Source organism: Scyliorhinus canicula, chromosome 1, assembly GCF_902713615.1.
Source record: "Scyliorhinus canicula chromosome 1, sScyCan1.1, whole genome shotgun sequence".
NCBI lineage: Eukaryota > Metazoa > Chordata > Chondrichthyes > Carcharhiniformes > Scyliorhinidae > Scyliorhinus > Scyliorhinus canicula.
In genome coordinates this window covers 307,917,364-307,936,335 of record NC_052146.1, presented here as the reverse complement: position 1 = coordinate 307,936,335, position 18,972 = coordinate 307,917,364, and the positions used below count along the sequence as shown (strand labels likewise).

General features: G+C 46.7%; 1 protein-coding gene and 1 long non-coding RNA gene across 3 annotated transcripts in view; one reads left to right on the top strand and one right to left on the bottom strand.

Annotated features, from left to right (window-relative positions):
* Window positions 1-18,972, top strand: part of LOC119976609 — a 441,658-nt gene that overhangs the window by 378,006 nt on the left and 44,680 nt on the right. The window lies entirely within an intron of this gene.
* LOC119976648 lies at window positions 7,799-16,591 on the bottom strand. The gene is made up of 3 exons (XR_005462953.1): window positions 16,504-16,591; window positions 13,295-13,446; window positions 7,799-8,018 (listed from the first exon to the last, which is right to left on the bottom strand). It is a non-coding gene; the product is annotated as an uncharacterized LOC119976648 (long non-coding RNA).

Here is an 18,972-nt window from a genome sequence, read left to right as displayed (position 1 = left end):
GCAAGAGGGTAACTAGAGAAAGGATTGGCCCACTCAAAGACAAAAGAGGGAAATTATGCGTGGAGTCAGAGGAAATGGGCGAGATTCTTAATGAGTACTTTGCATCGGTATTCACTAAGGAGAGGGACATGACAGATGTTGAGGCTAGGGATGGATGTTTAAATACTCTAGGTCATGTCGGCATAAGGAAGGGGAAGGTTTTGGGTATTCTAAAAGGCATTAAGGTGGACAAGTCCCCAGGTCTGGATGGGATCTATCCCAGGTTTCTGAGGGAAACGAGGGACGAAATAGCTGGGGCCTTAACAGATATCTTTGCAGCATCCTTGAGCACGGGTGAGGTCCCGGAGGACTGGAGAATTGCTAATGTCCCTTTGTTTAAGAAGGGTAGCAGGGATAATCCAGGAAATTATAGACCTGTGAGCTTGACGTCAGTGGTAGGCAAACTGTTGGAGAAGATACTGAGGGACAGGATCTATTCACATTTGGAAGAAAATAGACTTATCAGTGATAGGCAGCATGGTTTTGTGCAGGGTAGGTCATGTCTTACAAACCTAATAGAATTCTTTGAGGAAGTGTCAAAGTTAATTGATGAGGGAAGGGCTGTAGATGTAATATACATGGACTTCAGTAAGGCGTTTGATAAATTTTCCCATGGTAGGTTGATGGCAAAAGTGAAGTCCTATGGAGTTCAGGGTGTACTAGCTAGATGGATAAAGGACTGGCTGGACAACAGGAAACAGGGAGTGTCTCAAAATGGAGAAAGGTGGCTAGTGGTGTTCCACAGGGATCCGTGCTCGGACCACTGTTGTTTGTAATATACATAAATGATCTGGACGAAGGTATAGGTGGTCTGATTAGCAAGTTTGCAGATGATACTAAGATTGGTGGAGTTGCAGATAGTGAGGAGGACTAAAATATAGATAGATTGGAGAGTTGGGCAGAGAAATGGCAGATGGAGTTCAATCCAGGCAAAGGCGAGGTGATGCATTTTGGAAGATCTAATTCAAGAGCGGACTATATGGTCAATGGTAGAGTCCTGGGGAAAATTGATGTACAGAGAGATCTGGGAGTTCAGGTCCATTGTACCCTGAAGGTGGCAACGCAGGATGATAGAGTGGTCAAGAAGGCATACAGCATGCTTGCCTTCATTGGACGGAGTATTGAGTACAAGAGTCAGCAGGTCATGTTACAGTTGTATAGGACTTTGGTTAGGCCACATTTGGAATACTGCGTGCAGTTCTGGTCGCCACATTACCAGAAGGATGTGGATGCTTTAGAGAGGGTGCAGAGGAGGTTCACCAGGATGTTGCCTGGTATGGAGGGTGCTAGCTGTGAAGAAAGGTTGAGCAGATTAGGATTGTTTTCGTTGGAAAGACGGAGGTTGAGGGGGGACCTGATTGAGGTATACAAAATTATGAGATGTATGGACAGGGTGGAGAGCAACAAGTTTTTTCCAAGAGTTGGGGTGTCAATTACAAGGGGTCACGATTTCAAGGTGAGGGGGGAAAGTTTAAGGGAGATGTGCGTGGAAAGTTTTTTACGGAGAGGGTGGTGGGTGCCTGGAACGCTTTGCCAGCAGAGGTGGTAGAGGGGGCACGATAGCATCATTTAAGATGCACCTGGACAGATATATGAACGGGCGGGGAACAGAGGGAAGTAGATCCTTGGAAAATAGGCAACAGGTTTAGATAAAGGATTTGGGTCGGCACAGGCTGGGAGGGCCGAAGGGCCTGTTCCTGTGCTGTAAATTTCTTTGTTCTTTGTTCTTCCCCAAGGGGTCTCGTACAGCCAGATTGGCAATGATTCCCTTCTCATTACACAGTACCCAATCTAAGATGGCCTGCTCTCTAGTTGTTTCCTCCACATATTGGTCAAGAAAACCATCCCGTATACACTCCAGAAATTCCTCCTCTACGGCATTGTGGCTGATTTGATTTGCCCAATCAATGCGATCACCCATGATTACCGATATTCCCTTATTACATGCATCTCTAACTTTTTGTTCAAAGCCATTCCCACTAAAGTATTTTCCCCCTTGGTATTTCTCAACTCCACCCATACAGATTTCACATTGTTAGAGCTAATATCCTTCCTCACTACTGTGTAAATTTCCTCTTTAACCAGCAGTGCCATACCACTGCCTTTTCTTTTATGCCTGTCCTTCCTAAATACTGAGAAACCTGGGACATTCAGTTCCCATCCCTGGTCACCCTGCAGCCATGTCTCTGTAATCCCAATTATATTGTACCCATTTAAATCTATCTGCGTGATTAGTTCATCCATTTTATTGCAAATGCTCCGTGCATTAAGGCACAGAGCCCTTTAGTTTGTCTTTTTCACAATGTTTGTCTTGCTCCCAATATTTTTCTATTTTGCCCTGTTTGAATTTTGTTTTTGGTTTCTCCACCTATCACTTTTCTTACTCACTTTTCTACCTTTTGTTTTTGTCCTTGCTCCCTCTTTCTCTGACTTCCTGCATCGGTTCCCACACCCCTGGCATATTAGTTTAAACTCTTCCCAACTGCTCTAGCAAATAGCCCCCTGAGGACATCAGTCCCAGTCCTGCCCAGGTGTAACCCGTCCAGTTTGTACAGGTCCAGCATCCAAAGTGGTATATCTGTTCTGCAGGGGAATGGCCACAGGAGATTCCTGCACTGCCTGCCTCGCTCTCTTACTCTGACTGGTGGTTACCCATTCCCTTCCTGCCTGTGGAGTCTGAGCCTGCGGTGTGACCACCTCTCTATATGTGCTATCCACGATACTCTCCGACTCTCGGATGCTCCACAATGTCTCCAGCCGCCGCTCCAGCTCTGAAACTCGAGCTTCCAGGAGCTGTGACCTGAGACACTTCCTGCACAGCTCCAGACAGAAGAGAGAAGATAAAAAGTAAGGACTTGTATTTATTCAGCAAATTTCCTGATCTCGGAGCACTTTGACAGCCAATGAAGTACTTTTGAAGTGTAATAACGGGAATGAAGTAGGCAATTTGTGAAGTTCATGGAAGGAATTCCAAAGCTGATGGTCCAGGGAGCTGATGGACCAATCAGCAACATGGAACAATTAAAATCGAAGATGTGTAAAAGGGCAGAATTAGAGGAAAGCAGAAATCTCCGAGGATTGACGCCGGAGGAGTTGACTGAGGGAGGGAAGGATGAGGCCATGGGAGCAATTCAGAAATTCTCCAGGTTCCCTTCAACGGCATCTTCCAAAACTGTGACCTCCATCACTGAGAATGGCAAATACAGCAGACCCATGGGGAACCAAAACTACACAACCTCACTCAGAATACAGAGAACAGCTTTCGGCTTCACCATGTGAAAGATATTGAGACATTTGGCAGGGTATAAGGCAGATTCATTGGGAGACGACCTTTACAAGAAAATATAAATGCAAAGAAAATCTTGAACAATTGTGGCTATTTTCATCAAACAGAAAAGATGTTTGAGAGAGTTGCTCATAATTATATGAGGCAACACAGTGGTTAGCATTGTTGCTTGACGGCTTGGGTCACCGTCTGTGCAGAATCTGCACGTTCTCCCCGTGTCTGCGTGGGTTTCCTCCGGGCGCTCCGGTTTCTTCCCACAAGTCCCGAAAGACGTGTTGTTTGGTGAATTGGACCTTCTGAATTCTTCCTGTATACCCGAACAGGCGCCGGAATGTGGCGACTAGGGGCTTTTCACAGTAACTTCATTGCTTATTTCAAATTTAGAGTACCCAATTATTTTTTTTTCCCATTGAGGGGCAATTTAGCGTGGCCAATCCACCTAACCTGCACATCTTTGGGTTGTGGGGGTGTAACCCACGCAAACACAGGGAGAATGTGCAAACTCCACACGGACGGTGACCCAGGACCAGGATTCAAACCCAGGTCCCCAGCGCCGTAGGCGGCAATGCTAACCACTGTGCCACATGCCACCCCCTTCATTGCAGTGTAAGCCTACTTATGACACTAACCAAGGTTATTATTATTAATGAATATGTAGGAGTAGCCGGTGCTAATGGTTGAGAGATTCCAACAGCAGTAGAACGACAGGGGTTATGGAATGAGTCTGATAGAGAAACTGTGTTGGATGGGGGAGACAAGTGAGTGAATAAAAAGAGAATGGCAGTGTCATAGGCATTGTGTATGAAGGATAGAAACACAGTGTTATAACCTCCTATAGGAACATTCCTCTCCGACAAATATATTTAAGTTTATTGACATCTCAAGAATACAAAAAAATCAGCAACATGGTAAAAGCAATCACGAAAGTCGGAGAGAGAGAGAGAAACACACCATCTGCTCCCGAGATGGGATGACCATCAGCTACAAAGCTGCAAACGGCCACCTCTCCCACCTCCCCATTCCCCCCTCCTCAATGGTAGCCCCACATTAGCAGAAAGTGGAGCTGAGTCCACAAAAGATCAGCCATGATCTCATTGAATGGCGGAGCAGGCTCGAGGGGCCAGATGGCCGACTCCTGCTCCTAGTTCTTATAAATGAACAGCACAGACCACTGGAAAAGGGCAAACCGATACGGGGCATGGCGGAACAGAGAGAGGGAGAACTCCCTTTTCAAAAAGAAAGACAAGATACAGAGCAAGAATAAGAAACCCAACAAACAGCTCAGTACAAGGCAAAGCAGCCAGCACTCCAGCCAGTGCATGCTGCCCCCCCCCCCCCCCCCCCCGGCTCCAGGAACAGCCCCCCCATCTGTGAAGAGGTGCCCACAAGCAGCAGAGTGCACTGGAAAAGGACAGGCAGTGCACAGTTAAGGAGAGAGAGAGAGAGAGAGAGAAAGAATACCCCTCGAGTGGATGGCCCACAATTGCCCTCACGCCAGGAACACAAGAAGACCCCACCGGCTGCCCCAATGCAGCCTGGGAGTGGCCATGAAGCCATGGTCCCATGTACACATCGATGGGGCTGTTGTCTCAGACAATGGGGTGGCATTCACAAGCCAGGCGTTCGTTTCGTTCATGGCTGTGAATGATATCCAGCACTTACGGGTGGCCCTCTACCACCCACCTCCAATGAGCTAACCAAATGAATGGTACAAACATTCAAAAGAGCCATGAGAAAGGTGACCCCGGAGTTGTGGGAAACGCGGTTGGCACGGTGTCTTTTCAGTAATCGTACAACGGCTTATGCCACAACCGGCCGTGTTACTCATGGGGCACCGACTCTGGATGTGTCTCAGCCTCGCCTTCCGACATCGGGACACGGGTCCGTCAGCGGCAGGCCAGCTCAGGGACGCACTCTCACCGCTGCCGCACCGCGCACCTTCACGGTGGGTGACGCGGTAAATATGAGGATCTTCAGGACCGGAGCCACATGGGTCCCATGGACAGTCCTCCATGCGACAGGGCCAGTCGCCCACGCGGTCCAGGTGCAGGGCACAGAGACACACCGCTACCTGGACCACTCACAACAACACGACCAGGAACCACTGGCACGAGGTCAGGAGGCCCCACGCAGGGCCAGGACTCCGTCTCCCATACAGCCAATGAGGAGCCCTGAGACCAGAGGGGAGCCAGGGCCCCACCCTCACATTCTTCCTCCTGTTGAACGTCGAGGCCCCGGGGGGACGTGTGGCGCCCGTGGATCTGGCCAGCGATGATGTAGACAGCGAGACGGATTCTGATATGGACATTGGACCGCCCGGTGATGATGCGCCGGTACCGATTGTACCAGCTGTCTTACCAGCTGGACCCCTCGTGTTCTGCACACTTCCCGACCCGGCTGTACCACCCCTGGACCTCTGCCCACAACCCAAACGGCCATGGGACCCTCCTCCTGAGGACATGGACATTTCTCCGGTCTTCTGGGGGGGGGGGGGGGGGCGTTACAACCCCGTACACGGACAGAGCTTGTATAACATCCAATTCCCCTGCTGCACCTCAGGGTATGAGCTACTCAGGTGACTAGGGAGCGGAGCTTCATCCCAATTGGAGGAGCTCCCCACAGAATATAAATCCCGATCTGGAAGCGATTTGGGGAAGGAGACCCTTTGAGGAATGGAGAGGAGTGATTATGGTGACTAGTGTGGAATAAAGTGAGTTGTACCCTGCCAGCACTGCCCTCTCATGATGATGAGCAGAGTGCAGCACTGCCCTCTGCTGGTAGATAGGTGCAGGATGCAGCACTGCCCTCTCATGGTGATGAGCAGAGTGCAGCACTGCCCTCTGCTGGTAGATAGGTGCAGGATGCAGCACTGCCCTCTCATGGTGATGAGCAGAGTGCAGCACTGCCCTCTCATGGTGATGAGCAGAGTGCAGCACTGCCCTCTGCTGGTAGATAGGTGCAGGATGCAGCACTGCCCTCTCATGGTGATGAGCAGAGTGCAGCACTGCCCTCTCATGGTGATGAGCAGAGTGCAGCACTGCCCTCTCATGGTGATGAGCAGAGTGCAGCACTGCCCTCTGCTGGTAGATAGGTGATAAGCAGGATGCAGCACTGCCCTCTCATAGTGATGAGCAGAGTGCAGCACTGCCCTCTGCTGGTGATGAGCAGAGTGCAGCACTGCCCTCTCATGGTGATGAGCAGAGTGCAGCACTGCCCTCTGCTGGTGATGAGCAGAGTGCAGCACTGCCATCTGCTGGTGATGAGCAGAGTGCAGCACTGCCCTCTCATGGTGATGAGCAGAGTGCAGCACTGCCCTCTCATGGTGATGAGCAGAGTGCAGCACTGCTCTCTGCTGGTGATGAGCAGAGTGCAGCACTGCCCTCTGCTGGTGATGAGCAGAGTGCAGCACTGCCCTCTCATGGTGATGAGCAGAGTGCAGCACTGCCCTCTGCTGGTGATGAACAGAGTGCAGCACCGCTGGCAGATTGGAGACAAGCAGCGTTTAGCAGAACCCTCGAGTGGTAAATTGGTGATGAGCAGGGTGCATCACTGCCCTCTGGTGGTGAATTTGGGCCGAGCAGGTTGCAGCACTGTCCTCAAGTGATAAATTGGTGATGAGCAGGATGTAGCACTTCCATTTAGTGATAAATTGGTGACAAGCATGATGCAGCACTGCCCTCTAATGGTAAATTGGTGATAAGCAGGATGCAGCACTGCCCCCTAGTGGTAAATTGGTGATAAGCAGGATGCAGCACTCCCGTCCAGGGTAAATTGGAGAAGCAGGTTGCAGCACTGCCCTCTGGTGGGAGCTTGAGGATGAGCAGGGTGCAGCACTGCCTTCTGCTGTTAGATTGGTGATGAGCAGGGTGCAGCACTGACTTCCGGTGGCAAATTGGTGATGAGCAGTGTGCAGAACTGTCCTCGAGTGATAAATAGGTGATGATGTGGAGATGCCGGCGTTGGATGGGGAGAGCACAGTAAGAAGTCTTACAACACCAGGTTAAAGTCCAACAGGTGATGAGCAGGGAGCATCACTGCCCTCTGGTGGTGAATTTGGGCAGAGCAGGTTGCAGCACTGCCCTGTGGAGGTGGATGGCTGGGAATAAGGACTATTGAACTGTGATCACGTTAAGGGATTGGCAGTCTCTGCATCAGTGTTTTTGAAACTTTATTCCCAGGACCCACTTCTACCAACCGGCCGGCATTCGGGACCCACATCAGCCAACCTTCACGTTCCACACCAGCTGACCTTCACGATCCGCACCAGTCAATCTGTGGGACACACCATTTTCACTTACCTTTAATGCGACACGTAAGCCTGCTTGGTCCTTATGATCTCACTTGCTTTGTCATTCAATGTTACATTTATGTGAAAGACTTCAGCTCACAATTGAAGTTCTCGCTGCATCCTTTGAAAAAATCTATAGGTTTGTCGTCGAACTCGCCATGCTTACTCTTCATATGCCTTTGAAGTTTCGAGGGTTTTAAACTTTTATTTGCTGCTATTTCCCTGCATATTACACATGGGCTTTGCATCCTGATTTGCATTGGCACAATTAACAAAGCCATACCTCAAGAAATCACCTTTACACTACTTTGTTCCCGATTTCAGTTTCTTCTTTGTTTAAAACAATCTATCTTCAGTTCTTCACAGTCCTGTTGCCTTACTTGCTCGGACCTATAGGTTGTCTCCCTGCAGATTAAAAGTTACAGGCCAGAAGAAAGAGAGAGAACAAAACAGTCAGCAAAAAGCACCTTCTCCCACTCTGCACCAAAGTACCAAGTTCCAAATTCCCACCCTGGATGTGTCTCACTCCGGCTGTGTCTCCTTGACTTGTGCAAAGCTTCCCTGATCTATACTTCCCTATCTCTTTCTTTTTGTTCTGCTGGGGCTATTCTTTCTTTGTTTCTTTCTTCTCTCTCCTTTTCTTTGTCCCTCATTGCGTATTCAAGCCGCTTTAATTCTTTCTCATGATCCAGTTCTTTAATCTGTAACTGAATTTTTGCCTGTTCTAATGAGTCAGCTTGCATCTCAGCTAGCGCCGTAAGTACCTCTTCTTTTCTCATGCTGTCAGGTAATGTTAACCGCAATGTTTTTACCAAATCTAAAAGCCTTTTTTTAGTCTCTGTCCGTAAGGTACTGCGTATGACCTTTTTCACTACCAAAAACTTCCAAAGCTTCTGAAAGAGCCATTGTCCACAACACACTCCCTACTTCAACTGGAATAAAACAGCTGAAAAGCAACCACAAATATGCTCACCCCTCACTGTCTTTAAGTTCACTAAGCCAACCCAATAGATAGATATTTATCCCTCTCGAGCCCCCAATTTATTACGGGCCAGGGCTTAGAGAACTCCAAAGTGTATCATGGAGTTTACCTGACCCATAACTTTTAATAGATTTTGGTTATGGGGAGCACAAGGGCCCAGTTTACAGGTGTGATGCAACAGAGATCTAAAGTACTTTTAAATTAAAAGAATGTTTAGTCTATGAATCCAGTTAACATTTTTATAAACACACAGTAAACATCTTAGCAACTATCAACTTAAATACTTCTCCCAATGAACAGCGCTCTCTCAGTAAACCTTAATCTTTCCTTGCAACATCAATAAGACAAATACCCTCTTCAACACAGACATCAGATTTAAATTCACTATTGAGGGCCGTTATCACTTTTAAATTTGCAAGTGATCTGAAGTCATGAGTAAGGTTTCAAAGTTGCAGGAGTGTACCGGCAGGAAGGAAGGTGGTTTAAAGTGCGTCTACTTCAATGCCAGGAGCATCCGGAATAAGGTGGGTGAGCTTGCGGCATGGGTTGGTACCTGGGACTTCGATGTTGTGGTGATTTCGGAGACATGGATAGAGCAGGGAGAGGAATGGTTGTTGCAGATGCCGGGGTTTAGATATTTCAGTAAGCTCAGGGAAGGTGGTAAGAGAGGGGGAGGGGTGGCATTATTAGTCAAGGACAGTATTACGGTAGCAGGAAGGACATTTGATGAGGAATCGTCGACTGAGGTAGTATGGGCTGAGGTTAGAAACAGGAAAGGAGAAGTCACCCTGCTAGGGATTTTCTATAGGCCTCCGAAAAGTTCCAGAGATGTAGAGGAAAGGATTGCAAAGATGATTCTGGATAGGAGCGAAAGTAACAGGGTAGTTGCTATGGGGGACTTTAACTTTTCAAATATTGACTGGAAACACTATAGTTTGAGTACATTAGATGGGTCCGTTTTTGTCCAATGTGTGCAGGAGGGTTTCCTGACGCAGTATGTAGATAGGCCAACGAGAGGCGCGACCATATTGGATTTGGTACTGGGTAATGAACCCGGACAGGTGTTAGATTTGGAGGTAGGTGAGCATTTTGGTGATAGTGACCACAATTCGATTACGTTTACTTTAGTGATGGAAAGGGATAGGTATATACCGCAGGGCAAGAGTTATATCTGGGGGAAAGGCAATTATGATGCGATGAGGCAAGACTTAGGATGCATCGGATGGAGAGGAAAACTGGAGGGGATGGGCACAATGGAAATGTGGAGCTTGTTCAAGGAACAGCTACTACGTGTCCTTGATAAGTATGTATCTGTTAGGCAGGGAGGAAGTGGTCGAGCGATGAAACCGTGGTTTACTAAAGCAGTTGAAACACTTGTCAAGAGGAAGAAGGAGGCTTATGTAAAGATGAGACGTGAAGGTTCAGTTTGGGCGCTCGAGAGTTACATGTTAGCTGGGAAGGATCTAAAGAGAGAGCTAAGAGTAGCCAGGAGGGGACATGAGAAGTCTTTGGCAGGTAGGCTTAAGGATAACCCTAAAGCTTTCTATAGATATGTCAGGAATAAAAGAATGACTAGGGTAAGAGTGGGGCCAGTCAAGGACAGCAGTGGGAAGTTGTGCGTGGAGTCCGAGGAGATAGGAGAGGTGCTAAATTAATATTTTTCATCAGTATTCACAGAGGAAAAAGACAATGTTGTCGAGGAGAATACTGAGATACAGGCTACTAGACTAGAAGGGTTTGAGGTTCATAAGGATGAGCTGTTAGCGATCTGGGAAAGTGTTAAAATAGACAATTCCCCTGGGCTGGATGGGATTTATCCTAGGATTCATTGGGATGCTAGGGAGGAGATTGCTGAGCCTTTGGCTTTGATCTTTAAGTCATCTTTGTCTACAGGAGTAGTGCAGAAGACTGTAGGATAGCAAATGTTGTTCCCTTGTTCAAGAAGGGGAGTAGAGACAACCCCGGTAACTATAGGCCAGTGAGCCTTACTTCTGTTGTGGCCAAAGTATTGGAAAAGTTTATAAGAGATATGATGTATAATCATCTGGAAAGGAATAATTTGATTAGAGATAGTCAACATGGTTTTGTGAAGGGTAGGTCATGCCTCACAAACCTTATTGAGTTCTTTGAGAAGGTGGCCAAACAGGTGGATGAGGGTAAAGCAGTTGATGTGGTGTATATGGTGTTCTGGAAAATACAGAATGTGTCATTTGAAACATAGAGGTCTGCCAATATCTGATCTGGGAGAGTGCAGGGAAAGATCCCACAAGAGGTTGGTGGCCGCTGAAAAGAGCAGAAACTGTGGCCAGCTCTTCTGTCAAAAATGCAGTCAATTTCAGTCTGTCAGAATTGTTAATACAACCTGCAGCAGGAGAAAGGGAAAAAGAAAAAAACAGAGTTTGCATAAATTTCTTTGTGTTGTTGAAAAATTGTAATGGACTGCCCTTTTAAGCCCCGTAGTCCTTTCCCTATCGGAGGTCCCGATCTCCCGCCAAAAATAACAGCGTGGGCTTTCCTCGCTCCTCCCCCCACGTGCAAGGCAGCAGACATCGGGAGAAAAGCAGAACGCAAGGGAGCAGCAGCTGGAGAGGTCAGAACGGAGCTCAGAGGAAGGAGGACAGAAAACAGAGAACCAGCATCAGGAGAGAAGAGGAGGAGAGAGAGAGAGAGAGAGAGAACTCGGTTATGGGAAAGGCAAAGCAAACAGCTGAGTGTAAACGGCAATAGATTTAAAGAAGGCTAGGATTTAAAGGTAAAATGTTAAGTTTGGGTCTGAAGGTCCCCAACCAACCAGACAACATCCAAAATCACTAATCTGTTTACCTTTCTGTAGAGAAAGTGTTTACAACTTATAAAAAAAAAGTATGTTAATAATAAAATAATTTAACCTGAAAAAGTGGTTATTAGCTTACTTCACTTCCTTAATAACGCAGGACCCAGGACATCAATGCTATTAAGGGGTAAGTAGGTAAAATTCTTCGGTGAAGGTATGGGTTATACCGGGGGATAACTTGAAAGGAGAGTTTGACCTGAATAGCACCCACAGAAGCCTGTATCGGAGTCAGGGAGTGAGAATCCCTGTTCACCATTTTAGAATATTGGCCCTTTTTTTTGGTATAGGGGGAATTCTAAGACAGAGTGGTGGATTTTGAAAAACAATGGATTTCAGTAAAGCGTTTGATAAGATTCCCCACGGTAGGCTATTGCAGAAAATACGGAGGCATGGGATTCAGGGTGATTTAGCAGTTTGGATCAGAAATTGGCTTGCTGGAAGAAGACAAAGGGTGGTGGTTGATGGGAAATGTTCTGACTGGAGTCCAGTTACTAGTGGTGTACCGCAAGGATCTGTTTTGGGGCCACTGCTCTTTGCCATTTTTATAAATGACCTGGAGGAGGGCGTAGAAGGATGGGTGAGTAAATTTGCAGATGACACTAAAGTCGGTGGAGTTGTAGACAGTGCGGAAGGATGTTACAAGTTACAGAGGGACATAGATAAGCTGCAGCGCTGGGCTGAGAGGTGGCAAATGGAGTTTAATGCAGAAAAGTGTGAGGTGATTCATTTTGGAATGAATAACAGCAAGACAGAGTACTGGGCTAATGGTAAGATTCTTGGTAGTGTGGCTGAGCAGAGAGATCTTGGCGTCCATGTACATAGATCCCTTAAAGTTGCCACCCAGGTTGAGAGGGTTGTTAAGAAGGTGTACGGTGTGTTAGCTTTTATTGGTAGAGGAATTGAGTTTCGGAGCCATGAGGTCATATTGCAGTTGTACAAAACTCTGGTGCGGCTGCATTTGGAGTACTGTGTGCAGTTCTGGTCGCCGCATTATAGGAATGACGTGGAAGCATTGGAAAGGGTGCAGAGGAGATTTACCAGAATGTTGCCTGGTATGGAGGGAAGATCTTATGAGGAAAGGCTGAGGGACTTGAGGCTGTTTTCGTTCGAGAGAAGAAGGTTAAGAGTTGACTTAATTGAGGCATACAAGATGCTCAGAGGATTAGATAGGGTGGACAGTGAGAGCCTTTTTCCTCGGATGGTGACGTCTAGCACGAGGGGACATAGCTTTAAATTGAGGGGAGATAGATATAGGACAGATGTCAGAGGTAGGTTCTTTACTCAGAGAGTAGTAAGGGCGTGGAATGCCCTGCCAGCAACAGTAGTAGACTCGCCAACACTAAACGCATTCAAATGGTCATTGGATAGGCATATGGACGATAAGGGAATAGTGTAGACAGGCTTTAGAGGTGTTTCACAGGTCGGTGCAACATCGAGGGCCGAAGGGCCTGTACTGCGCTGTAATGTTCTGTCTTCTATGTTCTATGTTCTGTCCTGAAAGTGAGGAGCAGGTCTACGCGCTGCCATGCTTGTGTAATGACTGGGAGTGAGTGGTGAGGGAGCCTTTAAAAACAGTTCCCCCTTGTTAGCGGTGAGACGCTGAGGCATGAGACAGTGAGGGAGCCAGTAATGTTGAGATTTTGAGACTCCCGTCGGGGCGCGTTTTTGGCATTTAAGTGCCAAGTGCGATCTTGCCAAGGCGGCCGTCGCGAAATACTCCGCCAAACGTGTCCAAAACCGGACTTTGAAATTTTTCTGTTGAATCATGCCCTATGTATACGTCTGCATATTCAGCAAAGCAAAATTATAGGCGTTCATGTATTTATGATGCATTAACCACTTGCAGTCCCTGCTTAGAATACTCACGTGTGGGCTAAGGTATGTCGGAAGGGACTCCCAAGGAAAGCTTCCCGTCCCGTATGATGTCCAGGCTCATGGTTAGGTTCATTTCTAATGGCAGGGTGCAAAATTTCATATTCCTTCTCTCCCCTTGATTGATCGGTTATTGGCGGTGCTGACTGTACAATAGATCAACGGTAAATTTGGATAATCTGATTACTGCACTGACTCGGGTAACATTTTGACAATAGCTTGATAGCAATTGAACCGCTGCAAGTGTATGGGAAACAATTCTAACCCGGAGGTCAACATTGGCCCTAAGACCTCATTCCCAGATTGCCCCCCACCGTGTGTTCTCTAATTTGAACATTTTCACATCCTCTACCAGTTGTTTCACCTCTGAATGGATCTGATGATATTGCTTCAATGACGCCCGGTCCTCCTGTATTAACTCCGACAAAGTATTCTGGGAGTTCTGACACTGGCGTCCCCTCAGGAAACAGGTATTTCAGCCTATTGTCCCTCAGGCCATTGGTTAATTCCATCCCCTCTCGGTAGGAAGGCCTGATGCGGACTATTGTCGAATGTCCAATTGTCATTGCGGCCCGGGATAGAACAGACTCCTGATAAAAGCAAATTACTGCGGATGCTCAATCTGAAAGGAAAGGGAAAATGCTGGAAAATCTCAGCAAGTCTGGCAGCATCTGTAGGGAGAGAAAAGAGCTAACATTTCGAGTCCGATGACTCTTTGTCAAAGCTCCTGATGTTGATTATTGGGCAGTGGATGCAGCTGTATTAGTCCTGAAATTCATTTGTGATGATGAAATATTCTCTTCCTCCACAATATGCCACCTCTACTGGTTCGTCGAATGCATGAGGAATTTTAAGGGTACGGTTAGAACATAAGAACTAGGAGCAGGAGTAGGCCATCAGGCCCCTCGAGCCTGCTCCACCATTCAATGAGATCATGGCTGATCTTTTGTGGACTCAGCTCCACTTTCCGGCCCGAACACCATAACCCTTAATCCCTTTATTCTTCAAAAAACTATCTATCTTTATCTTAAAAACATTTAATGAAGGAGCCTCAACTGCTTCACTGGGCAAGGAATTCCATAGATTCACTACCCTTTGGGTGAAGAAGTTCCTCCTAAACTCAGTCCTAAATCTTCTTGCCCTTATTTTGAGGCTATGCCCCCTAGTTCTGCTTTCACCCGCCAGTGGAAACAACCTGCCCGCATCTATCCTGTCTATTCCCTTCATAATTTTATATGTTTCTGTAAGATCCCCCCTCATCCTTCTAAATTCCAACGAGTACAGTCCCAGTCTACTCAACCTCTCCTCGTAATCCAACCCCTTCAGATCTGGGATTAACCTAGTGAATCTCCTCTGCACACCCTCCAGCGCCAGTACGTCCTTTCTCAGGGAAGGAGAACAAATCTGAAGACAATACTCCAGGTGTGGCCGCACTAACACCTTATACAATTGCAACATAACCTCCCTAGTCTTAAACTCCATCCCTCTAGCAATGAAGGACAAAATTCCATTCACTTAATCATCTGTCGCACCTGTAAACCAACTTTAAATATTTTATCATTTAAATAATAATCCCTTTTGCTGCTATTCCTACCAAAATGGATAACTTCACATTTGTCAACATTGTATTCCATCTGCCAGACCCTAGCCCATTCACTTAACCTACCCAAACCCCTCTGCAGACTTCCGGTATCCTCTGCACTTTTTGCTTTACCACTCATCTTAGTATCGTCTGCAAACTTGGACACATTGCCCTTGGTCCCCAACTCCAAATCATCTATGTAAATTGTGAACAATTGTGGGCCCAACACTGATCCCTGAGGGACACCACTAGCTACTGATTGCCAACCAGAGAAACACCCATTAATCCCCACTCTTTGCTTTCTATGAATTAACCAATCCTCTATCCATGCTATTACTTTACCCTTAATGTCATGCATCTTTATCTTATGCAGCATTATCTACCGCTCTGGTAATGTCCTAAAAAATTCCACTAAATTTGTCAGGCACGACCTGCCCTTTATGAATCCATGCTGCGTCTGCCCAATGGGACAATTTCCATTCAGATGCCTCGCTATTTCTTCTTTGATGATAGATTCCAGCATCTTCCCTGCTACCGAAGTTAAGCTCACTGGCCTATAATTACCCGCTTTCTGCCTACCTCCTTTTTTAAACAGTGGCGTCACGTTTGCTAATTTCCAATCCGCTGGGACCACCCCAGAGTCGAGTGAATTTTGGTAAATTATCACTAGTGCATCTGCAATTTCCCTAGCGATCTCTTTTAGCACTCTGGGATGCATTCCATCAGGGCCAGGAGACTTGTCTACCTTTATGCCCATTCGCTTGCCCATCAATACCTGCTTAGTGATAACAACCATCTCAAGGTCCTCACCTGTCATAGCCTCATTTCTATCAGCCACTGGCATGTTATTTGTGTCTTCCACTGTGAAGATTGACCCAAAAAACCTGTTCAGTTCCTCAGCCATTTCATCATCTCCCATTATTAAATCTCCCTTCTCATCCTCTGAGGGACCAATATTTACCTTAGCCACTCTTTTTTGTTTTATATATTTGTAGAAACTTTTACTATCTGTTTTTATATTCTGAGCAAGTTTACTCTCATAATCTATCTTACTCTTCCTATTAGCTTTTTTAGTAGCTTTCAGTTGCCCCTAAATATTTCCCAGTCCTCTAGTCGCCCACTAATCTTTGCCACTTTGTATGCTTTTTCCTTCAATTTGATACTCTCCCTTATTTATTTAAGGTTTAGGGTGATGTTAAACCTACACGCAACTCTCATTCCCCATCGCTATGAGATGCGGGCAGACAACATTATTCTCCTTTTCTGTATATCCATCCAGTGAAATCCTTTCAAAATACAAATCCTTCTGGGTTGCATATTTAGGCACAAGGTAGGACATAAGCTAATTGCTCTTCCCACATTATCCCATTCTATTTTACCTTGTATAGATGTTTGCTTTCTTATTGGTTTGGTATAGCCAGCACCATCCCTATTAATCTTAATTAATATTCATAATAGCCGTTCTATTCATATGAAACAGCCCTTGATGAATCCATTGATCAATCGCCTCTGTTCCTCCTTGATGACACATGCCAGACATGTTAATAGCGGGATGGTCTTAATCCTGCAGGAAGAGAACCTGCTGGAGAGGATACCAGTTGTCACTAGTTCATTTGTTTACCTTTTGCACTGCCGTATTTTTTATCTGTCTCCAATGCTCCAACCCCCTTTCCGTTACGATCCGCAGATGCACACGTGTCGCTGGTCATCAGGATGTCATAAGGTCCTTCCCAGAGAGGGAGATAAAGAAAGAGTGATTGAGTTTTACAACAAGAAGGCGCCCATTTGTCCATTCTGCCTTCACCGGCTATCTTTTCTCATCCCATTTTCCATCACTTGGTCCAAAGTCTTGTCTGCTGCGGTGTTTCAAATGCTCGACTAAATACTTCTTAAACGTTCCTGCCTCTGCCACCCTTTCTGGCACCAAGTTCCAGATTCCACCACCCTCAGGATGAAAACGTTTTTTTCTCAAATTCTCTCTTAATCTCCTGCCACTGACCATAAATCTATGCCCCTGGTTATTGACCTCTCTACTAAGTGGAACAGTTCTATCCTTTCTGCCCTATCTCTGCTGCTTATAGTTTTGTACACCATGATCAGCCCCCCCCCCCCCCCCCCCCCCCCCCCCCCCGCCAAGCCTTCTCCGCTCCAAGGAAAACAACCCCAGTCTAACCAGCCACTCTTCATAGCTGAAACACTCCAGCCCAGACAACGTCCTGTTGAATACTCTCTCTACCCTCTCGAGTGCAATCACATCATTCCGATGATGTGGTGAATGGACTGTACACAATACTCTAGCTGTGACCCAACAAGTGTTTTATGCAGCTCCATCATAACCTTCAACAACACTTCATCTTCCGATCTTCTGTAATGTATTCTATGCTATGCTGGGGCACTTTAAGAGGTGCGTCACATGAGCACTGGTGACAACATAGAATCCCTACAGTGCAGAAGGAGGCCATTCGGCCCATTGAGTCTGCACCAGCTTATTGACTACAGCTCCACCTTCAACACCATAATCCAGCCAAGCTCATATCAAAGTTCCAAAACCTATGACTTGGCTCCTCACTCTGTAACTGGATCCTCGACTTTCTGACCCACAGACCACAATCAGTAAGAATAAACAACAACACCTCCTCCACAATAGTCCTCAATACCGGAGCCCCGCAAGGCTGCCTACTTATGAGTCCGAATACAGGAGGGAGATAGAGAACCTAGTGGAGTGGAGCAGCGACAACAATCTCTCCCTCAATGCCAGCAAAACTAAAGAGCTGGTCATCGACTTCAGGAAGCAAAGTACTGTACACACCCCTGTCAGCATCAATGGGGCCGAGGTGGAGATGGTTAGCAGTTTCAAATTCCTAGGGGTGCACATCTCCAAAAATCTGTCCACCCACGTCGATACTACCACCAAGAAAGGACAACAGCAACTATACTTCCTCAGGAAACTAAGGAAATTCGGCATGGCCTCATAAACTTTTACCAAGTTTTATAGATGCACCACAGAAAGCATCCTATCGGGCTGCATCACAGTCTGGCATGGCAACTGCTCAGCCCAGGACAGCAAGAAACGTCAGAGAGTCGTGAACACCGCCCAGTCCATCACATGACCCTGTCTCCCATCCATTGACTCCGTCTACACCTCCCGCTGCCTGGGGAAAGCAAGCAGCTTAAACAAAGACCCCTCCCACCCGGCTTACTCACTCTTCCAACTTCTTCCATCAGGTAGAAGATACAGAAGTCTGAGAACATGCACGAACAGACCCAAAAACAGCTTCTTCCCCACTGTCACCAGACTCCTAAACGACCCTCTTATTGACTGACCTCATTAACACTACACCCCTGTATGCTTCATCTGATGCCGGTGCTTATGTAGTTACATTGTATACCTTGTGTTGCCCTATTATGTATTTTCTTTAATTCGCTTTTCTTCCCATGTACTGAGTGATCTGTTGAGCTGCTGGCAGAAAAATACTTTTCACTGTACCTCGATACACATGACAATAAACAAATCCAACCCAATCCAACCAATCCTCCAAAAGAACACCCACCCAGGCCCAACCCCCTGGCCCCATCCCCGTGACCCCACATAACCTCATCAGTCAGGTACACAGGCTTTAAGTCCAGTCTTGTAATTAAGCTTGTGAGAGTGTACAGCATAAAATAAATAAAAACACTACTTGTTGAGTTACAGCAATCCATGGGTTGTACATTCTTTAGTTCCGATTGTGGCCTAGTAAATGGCCCAGTACATAATAGATACAATCTTCTGGACACAGCATGGAGTTCAATAACCTTAGACGGTAAGCTTCCTCATCCATTGCAAACCCTCCCACCCCACTTTTGTAGTTTTCTTTTATAAATTTAGTGGACCCAATTAATTGTTTCCAATTATGGGGCAATTTAGCATGGCCAATCCACCTACCCTGCACATCTTAGGGCTGCGGGGCTGAAACCCACAAACACGGGGAGAATGTGCAAACTCCACATGGACAGTGACCCAGAGCCGGGATCGAACCTGGGACCTCGGTGCCATGAGGCTGCAGTGGTATCACTGTGCCACCGTGCTGCCCCACCTTTGTAGTTTGTT